General features: G+C 41.3%; 1 protein-coding gene across 2 annotated transcripts in view; it reads right to left on the reverse strand.

Moving 5' to 3' along the window:
* Positions 1-15,892, reverse strand: part of EPHA3 (EPH receptor A3) — a 276,444-nt gene that overhangs the window by 194,710 nt on the left and 65,842 nt on the right. The window lies entirely within an intron of this gene.

Below are 15,892 nucleotides of genomic sequence, written 5' to 3' on the forward strand. Positions count from 1 at the left end.
GTACCTGGAGGAAGAACTGGAAGACTGGGAGAAAATGGATGAGGTGGAACAACAGTGGGCCAAATTAAAAGGAGCTATTACAAAGGCAACAAATCTATATATTGAAATCTTTATGCATCTTGCTGTGTTCATTATCATGTATATATTATTTAGCCCTGGTTATCTGTTATATATCTTATTTATCACTTATACTACCTCTTTAGTTCCCATATATTAAGCTGTTCACTCAAGTTCAAACTTATATACCCTTATCATGTTTTATTGTCAAACGCCTCGCGCGTAATACTTCTGTTCAATGTACACCGTTGTGATATCCTTGATGAACGTCAGTATATAAAAACTGTTAAATAAATAAATAAATAAATAAATAAATGCTAGGAAAGTAAAGAAGAGTAAGAGGAAAAATAATCCAATCTGGTTCTCTAAGGAGCTGGCTGAAAAAATTAAGGCAAAAAGAAAAGCATTCATGAATATAAAGGATCTCATAAAAAGGAACACAAGGAAGAATATCTGTTAAAAATGAGGGAGTAGAAGAAAGAAATCAGGAAAGCAAAAAGTCAAGCAGAAGAAAGAATTGCCCAAGAGGTAAAGAGAAGCGACAAAACATTGTTTTGATGTATCAGAGAAAGAAGGGAGGCCCAAAGTGGTATAGTGAAATTGAAAGGTGACAAGGAGCACTGTGTGGCAAGTAATGGGAGAAATATTAAATAAATACTTAAGTTCGGTTTTCACTAAAGAAGACCCTGGAGAAGGACCGTTGCTTGTTGACAAGACCGTAGATGGAGATGGTGTAGATGAAACTCCATTTACAGAAGAGAATGTATGGGAAGAGCTATGAAAACTGAAAGTGGACAAGGCCATGAGGCCATATAAGGTTCATCCTAGGATACTGGGGGAGCTAAGAGATGTACTGGTGGGTCCGCTGCATGACTTGTTCAATAGATCCCTGGAAATGGGAGTGGTGCCAAGTGATTGGAGAAGAGCGGTAGTGGTCACGCTTCACAAGAGTGGTAGCAGAGAAGAGGCTGGAAACTACAGGCCAGTTAGCCTCTCCTTGGTGGTGGAAAAATTAATGGAGGCTTTGCTGAAGGAAAGGATCGTGAACTATGTACAGTCAGGAGGATTTCTGGATCCGAGGCAGCATGGATTCACCAGGGGAAGGTCCTGGCAGACAAATCTTACTGATTTTTTTGATTGGGTGACTAAAGAATTGGATAGAGGAAGAACACTAGATGTGATCTACTTGGATTTCAGTAAAGCTTTTGATAAGGTCCCGCATAGGAGGCTTGTGAATAAAATGAAAAGCTTAGGAGTGAGCACCAAGGTGGTGGCGTGGATTATAAACTGGTTGACAGAAGACAGCGTGTAATTATTATTTATTATTATTTATCTATTTTTATATATCGATATTCCTGGTAGATCACACCGATTCACAAAATTAAAAAAATATATATTATACATTGTTAAATACAATAAAAACAAAATAAGAAAATAAATATGATAAAATAAAATATCATCTAAAATAACATAGTACATCAATTAAGAGAAACAAATGTCAAAAAAGGCCTGATGACATATAGGACCTTAGGGTTTCATGTTTGCTCACCAAATGCCTGCCTGAATAGCCAGGTTTTTAGGTTCTTCTTGAATGATTGCAAATTACTGTCAAGCCTTAGATCAGGTGGTAGATCATTCCATAGTTTGGGTCTTGCCAATGACAGCACTCTTTCTCTGACACAATTTAAATGAGCTAGCCTGGGAGATGGTATGGTTAATAAACCTTTATTCTTCGATCGCAAATTCTGTTGAGGTGTATGAAAATGGAGTGCAACGCTAAACCAGTCAACATTATCGTTAAAAAGGGATTTGTGGATCAGAGATAAGACTTCGAATTGGATTGGGTAAACAATAGGTAACCAATGCAGATCTTTTAAAACAGATGTAATATGGTCATACTTCTTAGAACCTGTTAGAACTCTCTCGGCAGCATTCTGGAGTAATTGGAGAGGTCTAATGGTGGCTAATGGGAGGCCCAACAGAAGGGCGTTACATTAATCTAATTTTGAAAAGATCAGCACTTGAAGAACTGTTCTAAAATCATTAGCATATAAATACGGTTTGAGTTTCTTTAGAATTGGCAGCTAAAAGAAACCATGTTTAATCAGCTTGTTAATAAACCCTTTCAGATTTAATTCACTATCCAGGATTACCCCTAAATCCCTTACTTCATTAACTATAGCAGATTTTGGCTTCATATTCTCTGCTTCCAAAATCATCTTATGATCAAGCCTATTACGAATTAACAGAATTTCAGTCTTTTGTTGATTGAGAGATAAATTCATATTGGCTAATAATTGATTTATGGAAGAAAGATAACAATTCCATAGTTTTAGGGAGTTGGCCAGGGAACCCAAAATAGGGAGCAAAATTTGGACATCATCTGCATATATGTAATATGTTAAGCCTAGACCTGCAAGCAGCCTTCATAATGGTAACATATAAATATTAAAGAGTGTCGCAGACAATGAGGAGCCCTGTGGGATTTAATAGGAATGGAATCACTTGGGTAAGCCGCGTGGGTTCATCTTTTTAATGAGAATTTCTATTTCTGTGGAAGTTGCACAATCAAAAATAGACCAACCCTGGTCAGGAATCTTAGGAAGAATAATTTTTTGCTTAGTCGCCAATGAAATATTCTCTATTAACTTGGAGATTTTATCCCTGAAGAAAGTAGGGAATTCATTACATTTGTCTGCTGAAATATCATGAATAAGGTTAGACCAACTGGATTTAGTTGTCATGGGCATAGGAAAATAATACCTTAGGGTTGAATTTATAGTCGTGGATCTTCTTAGCAAAAAAATCACATTTAGCTTTAGCAGTATTTGTTCTATATTTACTAATTAAAGCTCTGTAAGCCTTGAGAGACATAGGGGTAGGATTTCTCCTCCATGTTCTCTCTTTACTTCTAAGGACCCTCTTTAGCTCCTGTAAATCAGAGGTATACCACGGGGCATCTAACTTAGACTGACCCTTTAAAGATTTTCTAGTCATAGGTCTCAGTTTATCTGCAAGTTCAGAAGTAATTAAATTCCAAGAAGTGACAGCAGAGTCAATGTTGCTATCGTTTATGTTCTTAAGGGCAGCTGGTAAAGCCTCTCTTAATTTCTCTGACTGAAAAGGTTTTTGATAATCGAATACAGTATTTATGGCCGATGAATTGTTACAAAACATATTCAGAGATAATAGAGAATGTAATAATCTATGGTCAGTCCATGGTACAACAGAACAAGTAGGAGATACTACATTTGTGAAATGTGAGTTAACAAAAATAAGGTCTAAAGTATAGCCAGCTTTGTGTGTCGGTTGATCTACAATCTGTTGGAAACCAATAGCACACATTGTGACCAATAAAGTCTCACAAGTAGAGGAAAGTGGTTTTGTGTCAATGTGTAAGTTAAAATCACCTAGAACTATAGTTGGCAAATCCATATTGATGTTATCTAGTATAAATTCGGTTAGTGGAGAGGTATTATGCTCGAGCAGTCTGGGAGGTGCATAATGAAGGCAGATCAGCAGAGAATTACTTTTAAAATATCCAGTTTCAAATGGTGATGCTATCTCAACTGAATGATGAACTAAATTAAATTTCTTTTTTGCTAATAATAACAAACCACCACCTCTCCTGTTAGACCTATGAATGGAAAAGACACTATATAAACTTCTAGGAAACTGGTTAATCAGAACTGAATCAGAGATTTTGAACCATGTTTCAGTTATACAGCAGATACCAGGCTGGTTATCTACAATGAGGTCCACGATTACTGGGACTTTTTTAAACTGATGAATGGGCATTAATTAAGAATAAAGATAACACTGTCATTGCCAAGAAATGCGTACTAGGAAGTAAATTACAGTATAAGGACGGTGTCTATTAAATAAGCACCTCTTATAGCCAGGACAATATCTGCCATGGTTCAATACAGTATTGATATGGTTCATTTCCATGTTAATAGTTATAAATCACAGAGCAAGAACAAAATACCATGAAATAAGACTAACTTACTACGGGGACAAATAAAAAAACTCAGGTTCCGACCAAAAGGAAGTTACTTGATAAGAAGAGTTATTTGATGAAAGAGGAGCCTAATGAGGGAGCACAAAGGGACGCACTCAGGGACAATCTCCCTTTGTGTGCCCCTTCAGCGTGCGCCACCGATGCATGGCACTCTGGTGCTTAAGCCCGTTCTGGTTGATGACATCAGCAGGGGAGGGACTAGCCCTCACAGGCAGCACAGCAGGGAAATCAGGAAGAGCCAGAGAGCTGTAATCAGGCGAGCAGTGGCAGACAGCCTCAGAGTGGTTGGAGAGGCAAATTCAGTCCCGGGAGGCCAGGTGGTAAATTCTCGGCCCTGGCGATGCTCTGGTGCTTAAGCCCGTGCCAGTTGATGATGTCAGCGGGGGAGGGACTAGCCCTCACTGGCAGCACAATAGGGAATCCAGGAAGAGCCAGAGAGCTGTAATCAGGCGAGCAGTGGCAATTGAAACCTACTCTGAAGAGAGAATGGTGTTAAGCAGAGTGCCACAAGGATCGGTATTGGGACTGGTTCCGTTCAATATCTTTGTGAGTGACATTGCAGAAGGGATAGAAGGTAAAGTTTGTCTATTTGCGGATGATACTATGATATGCAACAGCATGGACACGCTAGAAGTAGTAGAGAGAATGAGATGTGCTTTAAGGAAGCTTGAACAATGGTCGAAGATATGGCAGCTGGGATTCAATTCGATGCAGTAATCTGAAAGAGCTGTATGTGATGGAGAGTGAAAGGCTGTTCACAAGCAAGAGAGGGACCTTGGGGTGATAGTGTCTAGCGATCTAAAGATGGTGAAGCAATGTGACAAGGAGATAGCTAAAGCCAGAAGAATGCTAGGCTGCATAGAGAGAGGAATAACCAGTAAGAGAAAAGACGTGATAATGCCCTTGTACAGGTCCTTGGTGAGGCCTCACCTGGAGAACTGTGTTCAGTTCTGGAGACAGAATCTGAAAAGGGACAGTGACAGAATGGAGGCAAACCAGAAAAGGGTGACCAAAATGGTGGGGGGACTCCATCAGATAACTTATGATTAAAGGTTGAAGGACCTAAATATGTATACCCTGGAGGAGAGGAGGTGCAGGGGAGATATCATACAGACGTTCAGATACCTGAAAGGTTTTAATGATGTACAAATGTCAAACCTTTTCCATTAGAAAGAAATCAGTAGAACTAGGGGTCACGAAATGAAACTCCAAGGAGAATGACTCAGAACCAAAGTCAGGAAGTATTTCTTCATGGAGAGGGTGGTGGATGCCTGGAATGCCCTTCTGGAGGAGATGATGAAGACAAAAACTGAAAGATTTCAAAGGGGCATGGGATAAACACTATGGATCCTTAAAAGCTAGAGGATGGAAATGAGGTAAAGAGTGCATGGGGGTAACTTGCTGGTGTGGCGGTTACTACCCTTAACCAATAAGCCTTCATACTGTTGATGCATCTCCATCATTGCTCTCTCCTTCAACGGCTGGGGAAAAAGAGGAAAAGGGGAATTAGTTTCAGACAGAATCCAACAAGGACATTGAATTTTATGGTCTGGGAAAACAAATAATCATAGGGGTACCTTGTTGATGCGGCTGTTACTACCTTAACTAATAAATCTGATACTTTTGATGCAACTCCACAGCTTCAATGGCAAGTGGTAATGGGGAATTGAACTCAGACAGCAACCAACAAGAGCCCTGACTTTTACAGTCTGGGACACTGATAAGTATGAGGTGTTCTGTACGGTGCGACAGATATTACCATAAGCTTGCTGGGCAGACTGGATGGACCTTTTGGTCCTTTTCTACCATCATTTCTATGTTTCTATGTCTCTATGTAAAGTGCTTTCTGAAAAATATCCATCTAGAGCAGGGATGGCCAAACCGTTTTTTAATCAAGGTCACATTACTAGCTCAGGCTGGGAAAAGGAAGCCCCCTAGGAACTCCTCAAGTGGGTGAGAGGCAAGAATATCCTATAGCACAGCGAGATGACCAAAGCAGCAACAGTGGAGAAAGAAAACAAAACAGCATCAACAAAGCCAAAAATCAATGAGTCACTAAATAAGCATGAGGATTCATACATATACTATCTGTCTCGCCCTCAAACGCTCATACATATATAATCTCTCTCTCACACACACTCATGCATACAGCCTCCATCTCTCTCTCACACATTCACACACACTTATGCATAGTCTCCCTCTCTCACTCACACACTCATGCATACAGCCTCCATCTCTCTCTCACACATTCACACACACTTAGGATAGTCTCCCTCTCTCACTCACACACTCATGCATACAGCCTCCATCTCTCTCTCACACATTCACACACACTTATGCATAGTCTCCCTCTCTCACTCACACACTCATGCATACAGCCTCCATCTCTCTCTCACACAGACACACACACACTTAGGATAGTCTCCCTCTCTCACTCACGTATACAGCCTCCCTCTCCTAGAAACTCATCTCTAACTTCCCCTGCTCATCCCTCCACTGGATCCCCATCTCCTACCACCCAAGTCGCCACCATCACCGTCCTCTAGCAGCCTGCCTGATGCCCTGATCCATCTTCAGCAATGGCCTGAAATAATGTGTTCATGGGCGCAATGTCAGGCCATCATTGATGACATTGTTAGGCTGGAGACAGCAGTGACTGAGTCGTAGGTAGGCGAACTGGAAAAAAAGAGAGAGACTGCCTGGATCTGGTCAGGGCTGCAGATTGTCCGTCCCCTTACCTAGTGTAACCAGTACAAGAAAGGTATTTAACAGAGGGAAACCAAAGTTTGGAAACCTTTTGAGTTTGATGACAAAGACACCTTGATCCATTTGATAAAGGATTCTACCTCCAAGAAATTAAAATCTCTGGGCATGAAGCCCTGATTTCTCAGGAGACCAGAACCAGGGGCAGGAAGGATTACTCTTCCACTAGTTCTCAACCTCCATGAATATCCCAGTAGAGTCTCAAACAGAAAAAAAATTATTTCCCCAAAGATGAAACTTTCCAGACTAAAAATATTCATTTTCCAATGAATAAAACATGCCTTGCAGGAAGTCTCCAGGAAGAGCAAGCTGTCAGCAGCTGGCTCTAGGAGTAGAGGACAGATTATTACTTGGTGCATATCCCGAACCCTGTTTCTACGTGCAGTAGTTTGTGAATAACATTTTTAATAAAAGCCCTGTCTCTAAAAGTAGCAAATCGTCATTCATAGGCTTATCGGATATTTAAATTGAATAAATAGTATTCTGCAGCTCACATAAATATATGAAAAGAAATTCCCATATGTATGTCACGGGTGGTGACTCACTTCTATATGGTTTTAATAAGCTGATGTATATATTGTATTCTGCAACATAAGTTGCAGAATATTAAGCAAAACACACTGGAAAGACAATCAATTTATCCCATTAACATGGCAGAATGCACTGAATCCCTTGCATGATAAACCGAAGCCTAATCTTCAGTGGGGGTGCCAGGCAGCTTGGATCGTTCCAGCATGCTCGTGATCACTTGCTGAAAGGAATGATCTGCTGCTGCTGTCATTGACTGTCCATCTGTCTGTCTTTCTTCGTTCCAGTCTTGCAGGGAGAGTCCTCCTACAAGCAGCAGTCAGGCAAGAAAGCTGTGAAGTTTGCTCTGGATTCATGTGCCTCCATCAGCCCTGCAGTTCTCTGTAATTTGAATCAAGTGGCCAAGGCAAAGGTTAATTTGGAGAACAAGAGAGAGCAACAAGGAACAGATATGTCAGAGGAGTCCTCCCTGATGGACAAGATTTAATGGAGCTCGTCGGGGGCGCTGAAGCCCCTCTGCATGCTGCAATTGAGCTTACAATCAACGGGGGTGTTAAGTCACTGCTCAGTTGGGTGCCTAATGACAAACAGCTAAGACTAAATAAAATGTAATGCCAGACAATGTTTTCTGGAACTGCGGGAGGTGATGGTGTGTGAATGAAGGCTGCACTTACAGTAGAATTGGATTCTTATTTACTCAAATGCAGCATATAAAAAAGAAAGCAGTGACTAGAACTTCATTGCCTCAAGTACAAATTTAGATTGTGAGCCCTGTGGGGATAGGGAAATACCTACAGTACCTGTATATAATCCGCTTTGATGTACACTTTGAAGTACCAAAAAGCGGAATATAAAAATCTAAATAAATAAAATAAATAAATAAACTCAATCAGCAGCAATTTACAATTCCGTCACCAAGTGGCTTCCTCAGAGCTTCAGAAAGGAGCTCGTTCATATTTACACTTTTTCGCTTCTTAGGACAGTGTATTATTCACTTCCAGACCTCAAGGGCTGCAAACAGGTCACATTTTCAGGCTATCCCTAATGAATATCCCTGCGATATGCAGGCTGCCCCTATGCAAACTCTCATGCATAATCATAAGGGATAGCCTGAAAATCTGCATGGTGCTTGCAGCAGGGCCAGCCCTTGCTCATCAGAAGCCCAGAATGAAATAAAACTCCGAACCAAACCAAACAACGAAAATGGCCATCCACCATTTGTGACAAAGAAGCCAAACTTTACCAAGATGCTGTAAGCATGAGAGGGTGACCACACCTGCAGGATATGTGGCACCAAAATCAATGTAGAGGGAATGTGCAAACTGCATCCTATCTTATTTTCCATTCAATGCAGTCACCCCTGCCTATAATATAAAACACGTGGCTTTAGGAAACCTGTCTCCCAAAGTAACTCCTGCGCAATTTATTCATTGCAGCTGTCCAAATCTGCTACCCCCAGCTCTGTTAACAGCAAACATTCTTTGGCTCCTTGTCAGGTTATTATAAAGGGGAATTAGTGCATAGCACTGACATCCCAGCTAAGCGCAGGGCAGCACCAAAGCATTCCTTACCAGACAAAATGCTTAAGATTTAGGGAACAGGAAGTCTGGGGCTTTATTCCTTCCAGTACCGACATATTTTTGTTTGTTACTTTTGTTTATTCATCTTGAACTGTATTATTAAAATGTTTATTTTTGCTACAGGAAACTAGTTTAGCCTGAAGGAGTACCTGAGATGCCAGACCAGGCATTTTCCAGCAGGAAGAGGCTGGCTGGCTTATGTACATGCAATTCCTACGCTACTACTACAGTAAACAGAGGGGCTGATTACTCAGTTCTGCTTCAAGCCTGGAATCACTTCTTCCCTTGTGGCTTCAGCAGACTTGAGTTTCTCTCTCTCTCTCTCTCTCTCTGATGGTCTGTTGATTTTCCTTTGTGTTACACTCCAACATTTGGTCTCCTCTTTACAGAGGACCATGTGATAACTTTATGTATTGCATCCTTGTCTGAAACGAATCTACATTGGGCTGCACAATCAGAGCCTTCCTTGGTCACATGCTCCCCATGTTTCCGAATGGTAACACTTCACTCCACGGGAGCAGGCCCATACCCCTGACTGACCTCCAACTTCACAACATTTGTGTTAACATTCATTCAGACTTATAAGGTTCCATGGCTGCAAGAGAGTTGCCTGCCATTCCCTGAAATTCATCTCTCTGGTCCTGTATTTGTGACATAGTAGATGATGGAAGGAGATGACCATTCAGTTTGCTCAGTTATCCTGCCAAAGGTACATCCCAGCTGCCAGCCATAGAGCATGATCTCGCTTTGTACCCACCCTCTTGGGTAGAAGGGCATGTAAATCCCCTTAGTGACCAGCCCCCTCCCCCCCCCCCAGTCTGACCATGAGAAGGATTCCTGGTTTGATTCCAGGCCTTCAAGCACCCCAGGTTAGCTGGGGCTGGGAATGTTGCAAAGCACATAGTAGAGAGGAGAATGCTGAGGCAGTGTCTACAGAACCCAGATACTACACTCCCACTACAAAGTTTAAGAAACTGAAGATTATTTTTCTTTTTTGAAGTTATACATTTTAGAATAGCAGTAGTAGTCTCCAGGTTGGTCACTGCCTGCCTATTAAAGACCAACTGGATTGGGCCACTGGCAAGTTCTGTGCCCTGCCAAGAGAAGGATTTTGTTCCAGGGCCTGGATTTCACTCCCCTGGCCACCTGGGGCTGAGGCTGCTGCAGAGGCAGCACTCACAGCCCCAAGGAAAATGAATTTCAATCATTGACTAACAGCAACACCCAGTAGCCAGCCTTGGAGTTCACATTAGCCAGGTTGCCCTAAGTAATGAGCCATGGCTTGTGTCTCCTGAATAAGGACTGTCCCAGCAATAGCTTGGCTGAGGTAGAAGGTAGAATCTATTTTAGCCAGATAATTGTGCCTTAGACCAACAGAAGTTGAGATGAAAGCCCAGTGCAGCAGGAGGAAACTGCAGCACTATAAAAAGAGCACCTGCACTGTTTCCCAAGCACTACTAACCAGCACACGGCCTGCCCATCAGTCACCATTGTTTAGTTGGTCAAGGAACAGAAACAGCAAGTTTACAATCAGTTAGTGAAACCCACCCAGTTCACTGAAAGATCCGATAAAGTGGCTATAAATTGTATTCCGCCTGTTTCCAATATTTTTCCTTTCTTCATGTTTCCGAAAGAATAATTTGTTATGGAATTCCTTTAAGCTTTAAGATTTTTCAGGGGTCACCCAGGCCTAGTTATGAATCTAATGAACTGTTAGATGGTAATAGCAGACACAAGAGAGGATCTCCAGGAAGAAATAACTGGAATCTTTCAAATGCATTTGCACAGAAAATCCATTCTGCACAGAACTGGGAGGCAGCGACTTTTAATCAGCAGAAGACAGAAAACAAACAAGGTTTTGGATCCAAAATCATCCTTTCATTAGTGTTGGAGACATGATCACATTTTTCATCTACTCCCTAATTACAGACAGAACCCTGCTCATATCATGTACCTGAAATATAATTTGAAAATGTATCATCGGTCCTGAAATATAGGTTCAATGTTACACTACATGATATAACTTCATGCAGCCAGTAATATAAAAGGAAGAACCCGGCACATTCTGCTCAAGGAATCCACTAGAGGAATGCACTGAGCATTCAAAGGGCTGCCTGCAACATAAGAACCATACTGGGTCAGACCAAGGGTCCATCAAGCCCAGTAACTATCTTGTGTCCAACAGTGGCCAATCCAGGTTACAAGTACCTGGCAGGATCCCAAATCTTCCCTTGTTCATTTGGAAGCTTTCAAGAAGAAGAAACACGCCAGGTCATTCACCCCAGAGATGGCTGCATATATGTTTCTGATATACTACACTGTAATGTGCAGTGAGATCCGACATAAATTCACTTTATTAAAATCATTCCATCTCCTTAAATTAATTTCAAAAAACAGTGCATGGTATAAGGCTTCATAATACTGAGAAAATAAATTTCATGCTCCCTTTGGGGCCGTTGCAAAAAATCAGCGTGGAAAACGGGCGCACAGTTTTCCTAACGCGCACCCAGCCACCTCTCCTCGGTCCGAGATTGAACATTTAAATGAGGGGTCGCCAAAGAGGTGCCAGGGACAAATGTGCGCTCCTAGTGCCTCCTTGGCAGCGGGTGCTCAGGAGAGGTGGCTGTCAGCGGGTTAGGAAAACGGATGCTCGTTAATTGAGCGTCCATTTCCCTAACCTGACCGCAGCACACTTTAAAAAAAAATGGGTTTTTTTTAAACCTTTTTTGTTCTTATGACTTAATATCACCACTTTTTTGGACTGCTCAGAAATTAGCGCCTGCTCTGGTAAGGCGTTAATTTATGAGCGGAAAAATGTGCAGGTCAGGCGCACATTTTCTTTTTGGATCTGGGGGGAGTAGGTAATAGCCTCATCAATGTGCATTTGCATGTGATGAGCGCTATTAGTTTCACAGGGGGTTGGACATGCATTTTGGACGCACTAATCCCCTTGCAGAATAAAGGGTTGTGGATGCGTATCCAAAACCTGCGTCCAACCACGGGTTAAACAGTGTGCTCGGTTGAGTGTGCTGTATTGCATTGGCCCCTTTATGTCTGAGAGAGAATAAACACATTTTATTTTGTACAGCCGGGACGTTGGCCATAGTGTGGATCACTCTCAGGAACATTAGTAAACCCCAAACACAAAGAATTGTATAAGTTTTGATAACCAGCAAGACTTGAATTGATGCAGGCTGAGTTTTATTACCTGGGAACATCAGGTGTTCGGTCAAAGATGAGAAATCCTTATTATACCTCAGTTTTACCTCTTTCAAGAGTGACCTTCGCATGCCTCTGCCAGGCTAGAAGGCTTTTGCAGTCCTAGCACTCCCAGATCCTAATTAGCAGAGGTCAGGAAAGGTTGAGCTCTGGCAAAATAAGCAAGCCAGAAGAGTTTCCTTAATTGTCAATCTAATCACAAAAATACCATCCAGGGCAAACTTCTCTGCTTCTTATCAAGATCTGGGTTTGGTGCATGGCGCATTCAATTCATTCATCATTGTCACTAGGTGAGCACTAATTATTTCAAATTGTTTCCTCAGGCAGAGGTCTAGGACAAACGCATGACAGACAGAAATAGCAGCTATGAATAATTATGCATAATTTAGCCCGAGGCCTGGCCCAGCCTATCATTAAAACTTTTACTTGCCATGCTTGATTCATACTAATTGCAGACTTTAAATTAATGCAAGGTTTTTTTTTCCACCACCCATTTTCGTTCTGTTTTCTGCTTCTTGAAGTGCCTCTAATGAATGAGATTTTGCAGCTTTCCAGCCAGTTCACGAAGGAAATAAAGCCGTGGCCAGCCTGCTGGACAGAGGCGGGGATGCAGGCTGCCAGGCACGGGGGCCGGGGCTCTGCATTTCTTGCATTCTCTCAGCCAAATTCAAGGTGTCCTTGTTGGGCCTGCCCATGAGGTGTGTAACTCAGAAACAAATTTAAGACATGAATAATGTTTCTTTCATTTATTCCAACCTGATAAGATACTATTTTATCTGTCACTTTACAGCACTTTGGAAATATCACACTACAGGGCTAAATGCGATAGAGGATTTTCTTGTTTTTGAAGGTGGGTAAAGCTTATTAGCATTAACGTACATATTTTAAGAAGAAAATGTTACTTTTAGGCTTGCTAAGTGTTATTTTATGCTACTTGACATCAAGGTCAGCTCACTGTCTACTGAAGGTCACAAACAGGCTCAGCCTCAGACACTGCAGGCTGTTACCATTTAAAGTCTTTCTGTTTTCCACTGCCTTTGATTTCTGGTTCCTTTCAGTACCTGGCTTCTATTAAAGACACCAGATCAAAATCACAAGATGGGACATACCATCTAAAAAAACAAGAGTTCAGCCAAACGAACAGGTTGGTCTGTGCCAGTTTCCCTGCCTTGTTTTGAAGTAAAAATCCCGAAGGAAAGAACAAGAAATATTAGTGGAGGGATAAATAAATTCTCAGACCAGTGAAATCTCTTTCCTTCTATCTCCTGACTCTATGAGGACAATATAGTGGTCCATTAAGTTTTAATTTGTCATCAAAATCTCTGTCTTTTGGTCTGTGCATACTGTACCAACTTTTAGATACATGTAAGCGACACAAGGATGGAAAACAGTAAAGAAAGGGAAAGGATAGAAAACTACAAAAACATTTTTCAAATGTGTTCTGGACCTTAAACTTGGAAAACCTGTTTGATTGAGCAATATATATTTATCTTTTGTGGTTATAAGCATTCTGCTACCCCCCAAGTATCCACTTACCAGGACTGCCGATGTGTGAAAATGCTTTTTCACTGCCAGCCTGCCAGACTTTGACTGATAGCCTAACTTTTTCACAGGCACCCTTTTTACTGTTGTGCCGTGTTGTGCACAAATGTCCTTGTTCTGCTGAGATTCGCACTTTTTTGCACTGAGACGCAGACCCCGAAGTATCACGTAGTGTAGCCACCTCAAGCCTGAGCCCTGGACACTGGAGTCAGGCCCCATGGCTCAAGAACATTTTTACTGACATGAAATTATTTTTATAAGCCTGTGATTTTATTTACTGGCTGCCAACAAGTTTACTATCTGTTGGTGACCCTGACATTTACCCAGAAAAAAAAATCTCAAAATTGTAAAAATACATTAGAAAGCATTAATGCACAATGCACTATATGAATAACCCATGTTTTCCTGGCTGCTTTTAGAGATGCTGTTCCACGTTTTGTGGGTTTTCAAAATCTTAGTTCAGATGGAACAGATTCTGGGCACACACAGATGACGATGTATGAACGTTTTCGTTACTATTCTACCTTTTGCTCCTACGATCCTTGCCACTGAAGATACTGGGGCTACTTTCAACTGCTAAATCTGAAACTCATTTTGTACTGGAGGTAAACTGGTATATTATCCACCCCATAGGGTAGTGCATGGAGTAAGGAAGAGAGTAAGGAAGTGCAGAAATGTTCCCCTTGTTTTGAAAGCACTTAACACCACATGTATCTCTTTTTACATTTCTTAAGGATCTAGTGGGCAAGGACATATACAGCTCATGGGGCTGAGTTTGTGTCTTTGTTCTACAATTTCATAATTTTCAAGTAATGACTAGTAGTGAAATGCCACCAGTTTCTCCAGTGTTTTGGCATGCTGCCACGACCAGCACGTTTTCATTTTCTGTCACTTCTCACACACGGTTTCCTGTAATAGCCTGATCGCAACTCCTCCGAGCCTCTGGCTTTAGACAAGCCATCAAACTCTTAAACTCAGATCTGCCTGGAGCACATCATTCTTCTCCCTCTACATATTGCTTAATATCTAATCAATCTCATAGAAGCACATTTTCTTTTGTTATATGCAAGCACTTGGCACCTGTAATTACTGTTTCAGCATTGCTGAATCCTATATCCTACTTTAGTCAGAAACAGGAAGCAGGTTACCTAATATGAGAAATCAGTGCATGTCTAAAACTGTTTCTAAAGATGAGGTGGCACTTATAATTAATATATTCTAGGCCGTAGCAGCAAATAGATACCATTAAAAACCAAAAACATCCCAAGACATTAGTAGCCAGAGCTTCCAGAATCCTAGCACATTCAAACCTGGTTGTCTTAGCCAATTGTCTAAATATACACAACTGGTGCATACTGTACTCACATGGCTGGAGAATTATAGTGACCACTTTGCAGATTCTTGCAGCAGATACCCACAGGCAATTCCATAGCTTTGCAAGGAGTCACTCAGAGAATGCCCATCACTGCCCCCAGATCTGAGGTATATTAGTGGCCTCCAACATACGGAGTTTACACAGATCTCAACTCATAGCTTAGGAGCCTTTCATGATTCTCTCTAGTAAATGACAAAACAGAGCTAATCCTTTCTTTTTTAATGTGGAAACAATAATATTTGAGTGTTATCCTTGGGAACTCTGCTATTGACAATCATTGAGAAAGGAAGCATTCATTTCGCTTATTTAAATGTTTAGAGACAAAAGTTCAACTAGCTGTTGCATTTACATTAAATCCCACAATTGAAGGATTGACGTTTAGAGATATGTATCAAATCCTTGATCTGAATGACTTCCATTGTGACAGAAATTTATTGAGGGAGAAAATTCATCTCTTCACTGTGGCCTCATCTCCCCAAAACCATAAATGGAGAAGATCTGTCCTGAGATGGAGAGGAATCTTCTGGTGCAAACCCCTTTCTCCTTCCAATATATTTTACCTATTTCCAGTGCACTAAACAGGACATTTCATAAATCCTTGACAAAATGTAGCATATTACCCTGGCGGTTAAATTTGATTCCACGCTTACTTCCCCATCCCATATTTCTGCTTTGGTACAATACTGGTATTATTTCTCACTTGTCATTCAGCGACTGAGACCCTTTAAGATCAGCAGGATCTTAAAAAGACTGACTGGTCGATTTTCAGAGGCTTGCATTTGCCAAAACTGAGAGATACGCGCGTGA

Source organism: Rhinatrema bivittatum, chromosome 15 (assembly GCF_901001135.1).
Source record: "Rhinatrema bivittatum chromosome 15, aRhiBiv1.1, whole genome shotgun sequence".
Lineage (NCBI taxonomy): Eukaryota > Metazoa > Chordata > Amphibia > Gymnophiona > Rhinatrematidae > Rhinatrema > Rhinatrema bivittatum.